This window comes from Ambystoma mexicanum, chromosome 4q (assembly GCF_040938575.1).
Source record: "Ambystoma mexicanum isolate Mex_15411 chromosome 4q, UKY_AmexF1_1, whole genome shotgun sequence".
Taxonomy (NCBI): Eukaryota; Metazoa; Chordata; class Amphibia; order Caudata; family Ambystomatidae; genus Ambystoma; species Ambystoma mexicanum.
Window position 1 is genome coordinate 672,382,907 of NC_090928.1, and position 14,288 is coordinate 672,397,194.

The window sequence follows — 14,288 nt, forward strand, 5'->3', positions numbered from 1 at the left end:
GGGGACTTTAGATTGAGAAGTCCTGTCGCCTGCTCCCAAGCCTTCCCTGTTTGGGGGCTGTGAGCGGGGTTTGGTAGTTTGAGGTGAGGAGTAGGGCAGAGTAGCGGTAGTGGGTGGTTGGGGGAGGCAGATAGTTTTAAAAAAAAATGATTTTTTTTTTAAGAGCCAGGGCATTGGTCAAAGTACAAGGGTAGTGTGAGGGCAGAATAACAAGTGACTGTTTGGGCTAGTGCTCATAGGTTTTGGGTGCCCTAATATTGGGGCAGGTTAGGAGATAGGGAGGTTTTTTTTTTTAAGGCAGGGGTATTTAACTAGGTGAGGGGAAATAAATATTTAAAAAAAATAAAGAATTAGAATATTTTTTTCTATATTTCTATGTTGGAATTATAGAATTTAATTAACTTTTCTCTAGGAATCTAATTTTCATATCTCAGTTTTATATTTTGAGTTTTTTCATTTCCAGAGTTATTTTGTCCCCTGTTCTAGTGTTGGCTCGGGGGCTTAGTTTAGCTATTTGAGAATTAAGGGGCATATTTTAGTGCATAATAAGTTTATTGTGTGCACCATGGTGGGTCAAGGATCCATTAAGAAGGGCTTGGTGGATGCCAGGGCTCTGAGGGAGGCGCTAGAAATCATTAGCAGGGCATCCAAGGCCCAATTGGAAGGGGCGGTTGGAGAGGTCGCAGGAGTGGGGGAAGTTGTTGGGGGTAGGTCGCAGCGTAGAGCAGCGGCAGATGGGGCTCTCGTTGCAGGGGTGGCTTGTACCCCCGTGGCGGGTGTGAAGGGAGGTTTGGGAATCCAGGGGCAGGAAGATGAGGAGGGAGATGGCCAGGAGAGCGTCCAGGGGAGAAATGATTTTGTGGGGGGGGAGCCAGAGAGGGATGGAGTCAATGATGGCCAGGGGGAGTCAGGGGATGTTAGGAGTGTTCAAAAAGGGGTGGGTCAAGGGAACCACGGTGGGGGGGTTATGGGGTACAGAAGGGGGCTACAGGGCTGAGGGGAAAAGGAGGTAAATACCTGCAGAAGAGTGTAGGTGGGAGAAGGGGAGAGAGGTCCCCATTAATTGAGGAGGTTAGGGAGGGGCACGGAATGGCCCCCCAGTTAGGAGGAGTGGGGACAGAGGGCGTTGCGCAGCCCCCGCTGTTCAAGAGGACGGATATGGTATAGGAACTGCCCCTCCTCGGTCGGCGCGAGGAGAGTCTAGAGGGTGCAGCACGGCCCCTAGCGAAGAGGATCACAGGGTGGAGGAGTGCACACCTCGCCCGAGAGAAGAGGACCAGGAAGGGGTTTCTGCGGCCCCGCCGAAAAGACGTCAAAGGAGTGGTGGGGTGGACGCCCCGGGCTCGCAAGAAGAGGATCGACTCAGCCCGAGCATGAGCTCGCATCAACAATGGTATTTAAGGGGTGATGAAGCTGGATTGGAGGATTATGTGGGGCAGTGGGAAGAAGAAGGTTATAGGGCTGTAAGGAGGAGAGGGGAGGAGAGTAGGAGTTTGAGGTGGGATTATGAAAGACAGGTGCAGGGTAGTCGGGGGGCAAGAGGTTGGGGGAACAATTGGCTGGGTGAGAATGGTGACATGTTCTGTCCCCGAGTAGGAGCCCGTGAAGAAAAGAGATGAGGAGCATCGGAGTGGAGGCCAGACCGCAGACGGGCTGTGTGGAAAGAGGTGAGCAGGAAAGGGAATGGTCATCTGCATGGCAGAGGGGGGACACGAGAATGGGGATAGGAAATGAAGGGTCTGGTTTGCAAGGGGTAAGGAAAGAGATTGGTGTACAGGATATTGGAGCCTTGGTGGATGGGAAAGGCAATTGCTCGGTGGAGGATCAAACGGACAAGGTGGTGGAGCTAGTGGCGCTCGAGGGACAGGTTGCAAAAGAAAAGGAGGTTGAAGTGAAGGGCAAGGGGAAAAAACTACCTTACATGGGTATCACAAAACCTTTGGGGGCGCACTTGATGGCAGCGACCAGGGATAAGATTCAGGCGGGGGAATTTGTGGATGTTTTTAAGCTGCTCCATAGGAAAGTGAGAGCAAAGGAGGGGTCTAAGGAAGAAGAGAGGGAACTGGCTTCGCGCCCAAGGGTCCCAGTGACAATTGAAAAGTGGACATCAGCATTTATTATTTACGCCAGTGTATATTGGGAGAAATTCCAGGAGCGATGCGTGGCTCTGCTAAAATATATGGATGTAATTAGGAAGGCATTTACAAGTTTTGGAGGCTTTGCTTGGGTGCGGTACGACAAGGAGTTTAGAGCAAGGTTGGCGGAGGACAGTCAGGCGGTTTGGGGGGAGATAGATATGGATCTCTGGTTGCAATGGATGGTGCCGACGAGGCCAGCTCCAACGGTACACACGGCAAGTGGCTTACCCGTGCCTTACCGGCCCTTTCTTGGTCTCCCTGCCCCGGAAGGGGCATGAGGCAGGGGTCAACCCTCAGCAGCATCTTGGGCTTTCAATAAAGAAGGCTGCATGAGGTGGATGTGCAAATTTAAACATGAGTGGGGGGGAAGGACCGCATGCCAGTTAAAGTGGGGTGTTCTGGTAGAGCGGGCTCAGTTTATCGGAAAAGGAGGGGGGGCACAAGGTTTGATGAGGGTTTTTGGGGGCGATCCGAAGGGGGTACGAGAGGGGTGAGGTGGAAGATGCTTAGGTAGGGCAGGGGAGGGCCGCAAGAGGGGATGTAGCTGTGGAAAAGGTTAAGGAGTGTTGGCCGTCGTTTGGAGGGCATGGATGACGGTGGTGAAGCCCTCACGCTTGCCGCACGACAAGGTGAGTAAGCTTTAGGCTGCCCGGACAGGGGTGTGGGAATACCTTTGGAGCAGCAGGGGGAAGTGAGGAGATGGGTCTGCATGGACGGGGGTGCACTAGGGCCCCTGGTGCAGCTGGGGGAAAAATGGAGCAAAGAAGCAAGGTGCTGGAAGAGTAAGGTATATGGAATGGACTGCATGGACGGGGGTGCGGGTTTGGCCCCTGGTGCAGCGGTGGAGAGGAGTAAGGAAGAAAAGGGACCTGCATGGACAGGGGTGCACTAGGGCCCCTGGTGCAGGTGGGAAACATGGGGTAATGAACGCAAGGAGCTGGAAAATTAATTATATGGAATGGACTGCATGGACGGGGGCGCAGGTTTTGCCCCTGGTGCAGGGTAATGGAGGAGTAATAATGAAAAGGGCCTGCATGGACGGGGTGCATGTGGGCCCCCGGTGCAGGGTGGGCAACACAGGGCCATAGTAGGAAGCTGAGAGATGGTAGGGGGCAAGGGTGAGCAGGAGGGTAATAGGATAGAGGAGAAAGCAGGTCTACGTGGGATTAGGTGCATTGTTTAAAGTATAGGTGTGAAAGGTGCGAAATATAGAGGGACAGGTTGGAGAGGACCAGGGTTGTTTCCGGAGAAGGATAAGGAGATGGCCAGGTGAGGATGGGTTCCTGAGGAAAGCGTTACTAGTGGTGTGGGAAAGGTTAAGAGGGTGGAATTGATTAATTTAGGATGAGTAAGGGTCCTGAAACTAGCTGGTTGGGGCTTAGCGGTTCATAAGGTGAAGACTTTTGGTCGGTGGAGGTTTGGGAAGTACAGGGTATATTAGGGCTTGGGTAAAAGGGGGCTGTTTGGAATACGGTCAGGGGTCTGGGGGAGGGCGGAATGTGATGGGGTGGTCGTGATTGGATAGTGACATTGTAATTTCTGTTTCAGATGCTGCGCGGAGTGCGGGGGAGACGCCGCAGCCTTGGTTTGTGGGCCACGCTTTTGTTAAGTGGGCAGGGAAGGAGGAAGAGAAAAGGGTCTTTTGTCAGGCAACTGGGTTGCAGCTACAAAGTGGCATTGGTAAGATGGTTTGGTTTAGGTGTGTTCTGCTGGGATCAGCTGCTGCCTATGTTGGAGGGGTTGAGGGAACGCCAGGGGTCTCCAGAGTGGATGTTCATTCTTGCAGGGGGAAAATGTCTTGGTAAGAGATACAGGTGTGGCTCTCCTGGGAAAATGAAAAGGGATTTGCTAGGGGTCCGAGAAATGGGGCATCAAACATGTGTACTTTGGACTAAGTTGTTGCCACAGAGAGGTTGGAAGGGAACGAGAAGTGATGGAGCGTTAGATCGGGCAAGGAATGGGATAAACAGAGAGTTGGTAAAGTTTTGTGCCTCGGCGGCGGTACAGGTGGGGCCCACAAAGAAATAGTTTAAGAAGGCTTCAGGATAGTTAGAGAGAATGGTGTCCATTTGTCCGTTTTTTGGAAATACTCATTATTTGTCGGAATTTACCTGGTTGGGAGAGATATGGCAAAGAGTTGGAAGTAGAAAGGAATGGTGGGGGGGTGGGGCAGAAAGAACACCTCGGGGGAGGGTTTTTCTGGTGCCGGGGGCATGACCTCTTTAGAAGTGGGGGAGGGAAGCAAAATGGGGGAATGACGCGGGAAAGGATGGGGGGGTGCTGTTTGCACAAACGGGCTACCCTGGGTCAACAGGTATTGAACCTGAAGGGGCATGGCCCTGGGGAGAAAACGGGACACCTTGAGAATTGGTAAGGAAACGGTAGGGACCAAGGGATGGTTAGGGAGGAAGTGGATTTATTTATTTATTTAATTATTTAATTGTTGGAGAAATGAAAGGGTTAATTAATAATTGGTTTGTTTAAAAGAGTTTGTTAGTCTGTAAGGCCAGGGAGCCAGGTAAGCGGTTATTTGTAAGCTTTGACCTGTCACATTAAAGCAACCTTTTCCACTCTAAACGAGTCTGGGTTTTTGTGCAGTAAGTGAAAAGGGTGGCCGGGGGGAACGCAAAGTGTTTCCCCCGGGGTTATTTTGACGCTGCACAGGCCAGCGAGGTGGCCTGCGCATAGAGCGCCTCTCGCGGGGTTATTTAAGGTTCAGGGAAGGTTCGGGAAGCAGGCGACAGTTGGGGACTTTAGATTGACCCGCCCGCCCACCCCTTTTTTTGGGTTGTTCCAGGGACCTGCTTTTAATTTTCTGGGGGTGGGTGGCCTTTTTTAATTTGGTTTCTTCTGGGTTATTCTTTCTTTATATATTACTGGGCCAGGGAGCCAGGTAAGCGGTTATTTGTAAGCTTTGACCTGTCACATTAAAGCAACCTTTTCCAATCTAAACGAGTCTGGGTTTTTGTGCAGTAAGTCAAAAGGAGACCCACTCTGACTTGAGCTCCTCCTTGTGTCAGACTGAAAAAATGATGGAATACTTGAACCCTGGGCCAGTGTCGTGGGTGTTGCTAGGTCTTGAAAAGATCCTGGGTTACGCTAATTTTGGGACTGTTGGGACTGGGGGCTAGCTAGATTTTTTGGTTGTAACCCCTGAGCTTCTATCGGGGCTACAACTGAAAGACCCAGGGCTATAGCCCCCTCACTCCCGCCCCGACCCCTCTACCCCCACAGCAACGCCTCTGGCCAGTGGGAATATTCTCTTACGTCACCACTCCACGTGTGCTGGTTTTCTTCGCAGCACTGCGGTGGTTACATTAAAGAATAAGAGATACAAATTAACAAAAAAAAGAAGGAATTGCAAAAGAATTGCAAAAGAGCAGAAATCGTCTGTCTGAAGTATTTTGCAATGATCACCTCTTTCTTGGAGAAAACACTTAAAACTGGCAGAGCATAAAAGCTTCATAACATAACATATACCAGCAGGGCCATTTTAAGCACTTTTGCGACCCTGGGCACTGACATCTTTGGGGCCCCCGTCCACCAAACCAAAGGAATCAAGGAATCAAGAATACTGGTCACGCCCCCTACCCATTGCGCTCACAACCTATAGGTTGATATGATGTCTTTCAGCATAATAAGCATGTTTACTCCCTTGAAATCCCCTTACCCTCTTCATTAATGCTCTAATCAGAATGATAAACAAGTAGCATTTGAAGACCAACATTAGCAGTCTATGAAGAGATTACTGTTCTAGTATGTACAGGATCATTTTTCATCAACAACATCTAGGAAGGTATGCAGCCTGTAGTATTAATGCAGGACCGTATGTAAAAGGTACATTTAACCCATAATAGACAGACTCACGGAATGCAAAAGTGCTCATGCAAGGACAGAGGAGACCAATTGGAAGGAAGGATAAAGCTACACATACCGTAGCATGGATAGTGGATGCAGATTAAAAGCTACCAGGAAGGTGCCTTTATCCAGACAGACTGACTGAGATTAGAAGTGGGATATGGTTTTCAAACAGTGTTGCCGTTGGAAATCCAAGGAACAAATGCCTGTGGTGTGCAATATAAATAGCTCACTATTAAAGTCAAAACAACCGTATAGCCAGTGAAACCATGAATAAGTCCTTTTATGAAGATAATACCATGAGAAGGAAATCACTTTGAAGGGCTGACAATTTTGAAGGGATTAGGGACTGGTATTGAGAGGTTAGGCAATACAAGATTAAATGAGATGCCCAGGATCACAAATTGGTTAAAGGGTGAAGGGGTGAAGCTGTGATATGTACCAACTCTGCCATTTCTGCTTTTGAACATTTTCTTTTCCATGGACAAAAACAATCTCATTTTATGAAAACGGACTTGGAAAGTACACAAATCACATTACCAAACATGACAATTTTTAAACCAAATGTTATAGAAGGGTGTTATGCAAAATGGGAATGGTTATCTCTCCATCATCAAGGAAAATATAAATACCAGCATACCAATCTATGTGATTTAGCAAATTTAATCTGGGTTTGTCTTTTATATTTTAAAGCTTTAAATACTTCCAAAGCAATGGCTTGTGACATTTTCATTTATAAACGTGTCTAAAAACCTTTGACTTTTACCAAAAAGCAAACCGTTTTTGTGCCAAACAAGCAGACCTTAAAATATGCTTGCCTGAGGTCTGCAACATATGGTCCGCTCTCTTCTGTCTACCATCCCTTCCACCCAAATGGCCTACATAAGAAGAAAGATCAAGTAATGGGCTAAACTATACCAGCAGGATGCAAGAAGGCAAACCTCACAGAAGACAGCAGAGTAATGTAATATATATTAGATGATTTGACTAGGATAACTGTATCCTCTGCTGGCAAATCCAGGATACAATCATGAACGCTTTTGTTCCATAATCTTGAATTTGGATACTTACTCACCTCTTGGACTAACATTTTATGCCATCGTTGGAGCTGATTGTCTAGGTTTTACAACACCCCATCTGAGCAAACCAATTTCTAGACCTTCCCCATACGGATGATATGTTAGTTTTTATAGCAACCCCTATCTGGTGCAGGTACATTGCTGATAATAGCAGATGTTGTTCTGCAAAACCAAGTACATATGCAGACTGGTTAATAGATTTCAGACATAGGAAATGCTCAGCCAGCCTTGCTGGAATGTGGTATTCTAATTTTGCATATGAACGCATATCTCTTCAATGGGTGCTTCAAACACTGAGCTAACTTCTGAACCATTGTGGCACTCAATTTATCAATATGCATTTCACCGTTGCCTATTGCACATGATCAACATAATTCTCACAGGAAGGAAAGAATGCTACAGAGTTGTGCCACAAGGAACACACAAACTATGTATATCACAGTGAACATAGAATGCAATACATGATGAATTGATCAAGGCAGAATGTACTTGTCAAAACAGAACGGCAATGGGTTTAGAGCCTCAGCTGCACCCCATAAAATATCCTGACATGTGCTATTTAAGACTGTTGAACAATGGAATCTTACTTCCTCAGATCAGGCAGCCTTGTGGGCCCCCCCTCCAAGGTGGGGGCCCTGGGCAAGTGCCCCTTTTGCCCTCCCATGAAAACATCTCTGTATACCAGGTGTTTCACAAAATCTCAGTGTTTAGAGGGGTGGCGGACCCGCGGAGGAGGGCGGTGCTGCGAGCAGGAGAGGGTGCTACAGTTTGCGAGGGTAGGATGATTGCCAGGTGCCCCCTGTGTGGGGCTTTCCATGTGCACAGCGACTCTGCGCTTTTATGTCACCCTAAGAATCTTCACCTTCAACAACAAAAGCCGCTTTTTTAGACGCCATATGACGACTTCGTCTGCCTCCTATACTACCTCTGCGTGTAATTCCTTTAGAGTGAAAGGCCTTGGCCTATTCCCCCTGGTGAAGTGGTCCTTAAGGCTTCTCTATAAGGACAACTTGGTGCTCAGGTAAGCCACATAATAAAATAAACATTCCAACAGACGGTAGCCAGCTCACATCTTGGGGAGCAGGAGGATTGGAAAGGAAAAGTTAACTCACAGCTATGAAAGGAGCTTGATCTACGGCGAAGGGCCCTACTGTTATAATCAGAGGTGACTAAACACGGCCGTTTCCAGAGCTAGGCAGTGAAAACCACATCAAACCATACAGTTCTGCGACACTAAACAGTGACTTCTTATACATGAATCTTTAGTAAGATGGTCGATGACATGTGAGGAGGGACACACACCGTTTGGTTATTTACCCACCCATAGAGTGACCATGGCCATGCTAATCCCTATGGTAATTTCCACCCACTATTTTCCCCACCCAGTCTCTTTAGCTACCTCTGTCAAGCAGTATCATCACACTTTGGCCTGCCAATGTTATTTTTAGGAATTGCGCTCAGAATTGTTGCAACTGTAAAAAAATAAAACACTTGTTTGATAAGCATGTCTTGACCAATTGTGTCTTCAGCCGCTGAAGGCCTGTCAAAACAAGTATGTATAAAGCCAACAGATTTACCTTGTTTCTAGGTACTAGATATGCAGTTGCCAGGCCCTGCTATCATATGCCCAAGTAATCAGAGCACTTTCCAGCTTTTGCCATCTTACGACCATCATGGCAGTGCCTCTCTCTCTCTCTCCCCCATGCTCTCCCTCTCTGTGCACGTTCACTCTCTCTCTGTGCTGTCACTCTCACCTTGCACTGCCACAATCTCTCACCTTGCACAGTCACTCTCTCTCTCCGCCCTTTCCTCCTTGCACCCTTACTCTCCCTTTTACCCTAACACCCTTGAAGAAATCCCCTCCAGAAGCCTCGTTCCATCTTTGCCAACTCTCACCTTTGCTTGCAGCCCTTTCTTTCATTGTTACTCTGACACCTTTGCTTTTTCTTCTACACTCCCACTGTCAGCCTTTATCGCGCATTTTTCCTCTTGCTCAGCATCAATGGCACACTCTCTCAATGGCTTCCTCCCTTTCTCTATGCCCCTTGTCATTCTTTTCCAGCATTCCTTCTCGCATCCTCCTTTGAAACTGTGTACGCTCCTCCCTGCACCATGGTGTCTATAAATGCAAAATGCAAGGAACAGCAGTAAATGCCAAATCTATTGGCTTTTCCAATGCTTGTTATTATGGGGAGCAGGAATAACGCTGTGCGTGCAAGGTGATTAACCAATAAAAAACCTAAAAAGTAAAAAGAAGCTTTGCAAACATTGAAAAGCGACTTTTCTCTTTTCTATTTTTGAAGTGTGAGGTGGCTGACAGGGATGAGTTGGACCATGTAAGTAAGGTGGATGGAGGGACAGGTACGTAGTACTCTGGGCTAAGGTCTAGCGGGGACTGCGATGAGTGGAGAAATTGTGGACCAGGGCAAAAACAGGCCAAAAGATGGTGGATGGGGAAGAGGCACCAGCAGGCCAATGTGGAATACAGGAGGTTACTGGAGATTCATGTCCGCGTTCCACGCAACTTCATTGACTGGCTCCTCTTCCCAGTTGCTAATGTTGGTTCTTTTCTATGATTAATGCTAAAGTAGATTAAAAAACGTATTTTGCATCAACATCCACTGACCCAAGCTAAAGAAAGAGAAAAGAATGCCAAACAAGCTACTTATCATATTTGGGGAAGGGCCCATTACACAATTGTAGTGGAGCAGTTAAATGCCTCTGCAAGAAATCCCACCCCCATACCTCCTGTATGTTGTAAGCCTGAAATTGTGCCATGATTGACACCAGCAGTTGTGACCATGCCATGGCGAATATTCAAAAGAAGATACCCACTGAGAAAACCATATCAAATGTATCCCAGAAGAGACCAATCTGAGGGAGGAACTCCCTGAAGGAATATGAAAAAGAGCAATAGAGAAGCCTGCGACGTCACAAGAGACGAGTGTGACGCACTGAGGATACTAGCTGAAGAGAATGTAAGAATCTTATAAGAGCAGATGACGAAGTTAAGAATCGAGTAAACTTTCATGTGCAAAAGAAGATTGCACGTGTGTGATGCAGTGCAGAAAATGCAAGCCGTTCAATGACTGTACAGATGCAGAAAGGCAAGTAGATTATTTTAGAAGCTGGCTATATGTAGTGAATAGACTGCAGGTGAAGCCACCATTGTATAGAAGCTGGACATCGGTTTCATGGATTTGGTAAGCCCGGACCCATGGAGAGGAAAGGCTGAGAACTGTGTTGCAGCAAGAATAAGCTGAGATCGTGGAAATGAATGGCAAGGCTGTTTGGCCTGGTTTCAAAGTTGAAGCATCCAAAGCCGGTTATCTATTCTCAAATGCAGTGAACGTGAGTAGCTGAATCATCCCTTGTTAAGGTATCAAGAAAGAACTCCAAGCGCGTCAAGCTTTATTCATGTAAGTCATTTAAATGCTGCAAAATGGACCAATTTGTGGTCTCCTGTCACGTGAGCCAAGGATGGAAATAGAGTTGAGCTTGGAGTCCTAGAATAACGATAGTACATGCTCGCACTCGCTTATATTCTCAGAGACAAGAACACTTTGCAAGGCCAAATTCAAAGACAATCCTCGTGGCAGGAGGCATGGGTTATGAGAGACGTTGGACTAATTGGGTGGGGAGGTAAAGTCAAGTCCACCTCCTGGCACCTGGGTCTGAGCTTACGTGCTTCTAAGTAACCAAATGTTTCAGACATGGCATGAGTATGCCAACCAATTATAGAGGGCCGTATAACAAAGGGCTTTACAGTTTGAGAACCAATGATATACCGTGTACTTAATAGTGTTGAAGATGACATGTTTTAGAGGTAGGCATACGTTGTCCACCTGACAGTAGATGTCTAATCACAATCCCACCCCTTATAGAAAGTATACTTAGGTGTTCCCCTTGAACGTATCACAACACCTTGTGGGTTTTTATCATTTGCCACATACTATGACGTCACTTCTGACATATTTTCTGTATAAAAGGTTGTTTTTATGTGAAATTAATTGAGAGATTCTGCAAACGTCCGTTGATGTCCCCTGTAACTCCCTGTCTTAGATAATTGATATTAAAACAACAACCTTTGCCATCTTCCTGAGTTGGTTTGATTATTTGGTGCCAGAGTTATTCTGCATCGTCATCCATTGCATACACGTTACCCAAAGGGCACAACGCTCACGTGGTAGTGGTCCTGATAGTTGGAAAAGATCCAAACTAGTTTATCCCCAGTCTTTCAGACGATCGATTATCCTCTGCCATCAGCCGGAAGACCGCAGAGTTTCCTGTGTATAGCGGCCGATAGAAATAAACTTGCAAGAAGAACCGAGACGGCGGGCAGGTCCCCCTTTGATGAAATCCCTGCCCGGTTTCCATGGGTGCTCTGCGGAGGGAAGGCAAAGTGGTCTGATTGGAGGAGGAGTTGACACCTAAGGCCTCGAGTCGATTAACGAATGAATGGTGAGTAGACTAAGGAGAATGGCAAATGAAGGGGATGGGGTTGTGAGAATTTTTAAGTAAAGGTAAGTATTGTGTGAAGAAAAGATCGCACCTAGAGTTCTGGCTCAACAGAACTTCAGAAGGAGATGTTTCAAATCCCAACGGGGGTAGAACAGAAATATATAATGTGTAAACAGGATAATGTAAGGTGACGTCTCAAACCCTGTACAGGGTATTAAGTAAAGGCCGGAGAGAAAAATGTGATCACAGTGTTAATTGATGTGTAAAGTCGACTAGTCTTTATGTTGTTTGTTGAGTAAAAATATCAAAGAGCGATAGAAGTTGCGAAGTAATTGAAAAAAGTTGAGGAGCAATAGTGACTAAACCTAGCGAAGTGGTTGGTACCAATCCAAAGGGAGAGATGGCTAATTAAGAAATAAATAAATAAAGAGGCTTGAGCGGTGATTGATGGTGCACTCTCATATTTGTTGTTTTTAAAGCATTGAAAAAGTAGTGATTTAAGCAAAAGCATAAACGTTATTTCATAAGGCTGGTATGTATTGACAGTAAATTGACACTTGTCATTATTGAGACAATCCTCTGATGCACTTATGAAAGACATTACCAAAGCATATGTCCAAGCTCAAACAGTATCGTGTGGAATGGGTGAAAGGCACTGCAGATAAAATGTTCATGCCGTGGCCATAAGGGGGATCATTGTCAAAAGCAGTATTGCAACACATGACCACATACTTGCACACTGTGCACACGGAAGAAATTAGAGAAAAGATTAGCGATTCGAGAGCTCTGGAAAATGTACCAGGAAGAGAGGGAAGATCCGCCACCTAAGGAGTGGATGCTTAGTGAGCGAAAGGAGGAAGGTGTTGAGCCCTCAGCTCCCCTTACCTCGCCTGAAGTAAAAGGTGCTAGCACAGAAGAAATAGGATTGTACCCTTTAAAGGAGTTGAAAGCGGCAACAGGTTGTAGTAATCCGATATACAAATCACCAGCTTACAATAGCGGTGATAGTCCAGAGGAGAATAAAAGAAAAGAAGAGATCCATAAAATCATACAAGACAAAGAAGAAACGAGTTAGCGGTCGAATCGGTCGAGAGAAATAGACAGTGAAATTAAGAGATGGAAAGACGAGAAGGATAAAGCTGACGAGGTAACGCTTGTGCAGAATGAATGGATGGAAGAACAGATATTACTCAAGTTAGATGGGAAAAGCATTGAGGAAGTTAGGCAAAGAGAAGATAAGGACGAACAAGATAGAAAATACAAGGAACGAGAGAAAAGATTGAAAGAAGATGAGCAGAAAAGGAAGAGCAGGGAGCGACAAGAACCGCTGTATCAGGAGGAGTACGAGAAAAAAGAAGAGCAGGCAGAAGAACAAAGAAAGTATGACAATAGACAAAGCGATAGAAGATAAGGATAGAAGAGAAAGGAAGAGAGAGGAGGAGGAAGTCGAAAGATTAAGGGACAAAAGATTACAGAGACAAAGGGAAGAAGAAGAAAGAAGGGAGGGGTAAGGAGAGAAGAACAAAGGCAAGAGGAAGAAAGAATTAGAAGGGATACGAGAAAATGTAGAAAAACTAGATGAAGAAATAGAACAAAGAAGATGACAGCTGCGTCTTGATACCAGTCTCGTTCCTAAGGAACCAGTAGGGCCAAGCCCAGCAATATGATGCGACAGAATAGAAGAGATTCCTCCGATGAAGGAAGCAATGCCAACGGCATCTAGAGTAGTATTGGAAGAAAAATAAATTGATGCAGTGAGCATCAGAGAAAAGATCAATAAGGTCTATCAAGAATTAAAGGAATGTAGCAAGTATGGCTGTCGAGGGAAGAGGGATCAATTGGAACAACCTAAGGATAGGATGCCAGATCTCATAGCATATCCAGAGCGCCCCCAAGGACGATCATATAGTGAGTAGGGAGAATTGTCGTCATATGTGAGCAGGTTAAGGTTGCTACCGATAAGGAGACAGACAGGGACAATCGTCCCTGCCACGGATAGACTAAAGATGGGAACCGACTGCGGGTTGGGTTTATGCAGTTTTGTTATTGGAAAAAGGGGGATCAAGACCACAGTATATTCCATGGCTGCAGATGGTCAAGGATAATTTAGGGTGTAAGCTCCCGGGTTTGACTTCGGGCGCTGGGAAATGGATATACGAATTAGAAAAAATGACAGGAGGAAATACGCTGGCAATACGGGACATAAAAGATCTGGCAGCTATTCTTGGGGAAAGCGCTGACAACATATGGAGGAGAGTAGGGTATTTAAGTGAAGTGTGACAGCACAAATTACAGCGCATGACGGAGCGCCATTTAATAATTGTAGAGCAGACATGTGGAGGGCTCTCAGAGTGCTGTCCCCATACATAAGATATGAGTGCAATTATGACACATAAGATGAAGGAAGATGAAGAGCGTATTGCTTACATTCAGGACATTCGTGAGAAATGGCAACTTGAAATTCGCGAGCCGCAGGAAAAAACAGTGGCATTATTTTACCACATTTTATGTCAGGAGTTGCCTGAGCCAGTAAAGAGGCAGATATGATATGATATGGCATTTATAACATGCCTATAAAAAAGGCCCCATTGGAAAAGCCATTCCCCATTCCCATTTGAGCCCCCATAGGGCTCAATGGGAAGGGAGAAGGGGCTAATAACGGTACCGCAAATTGCGGTACTGTTATTAGCTCTAAGGTCCCTTAACAGGTCCCGCCCTTAACGCCTGGTAAAACCAGGTGTTAAGGAAGGGA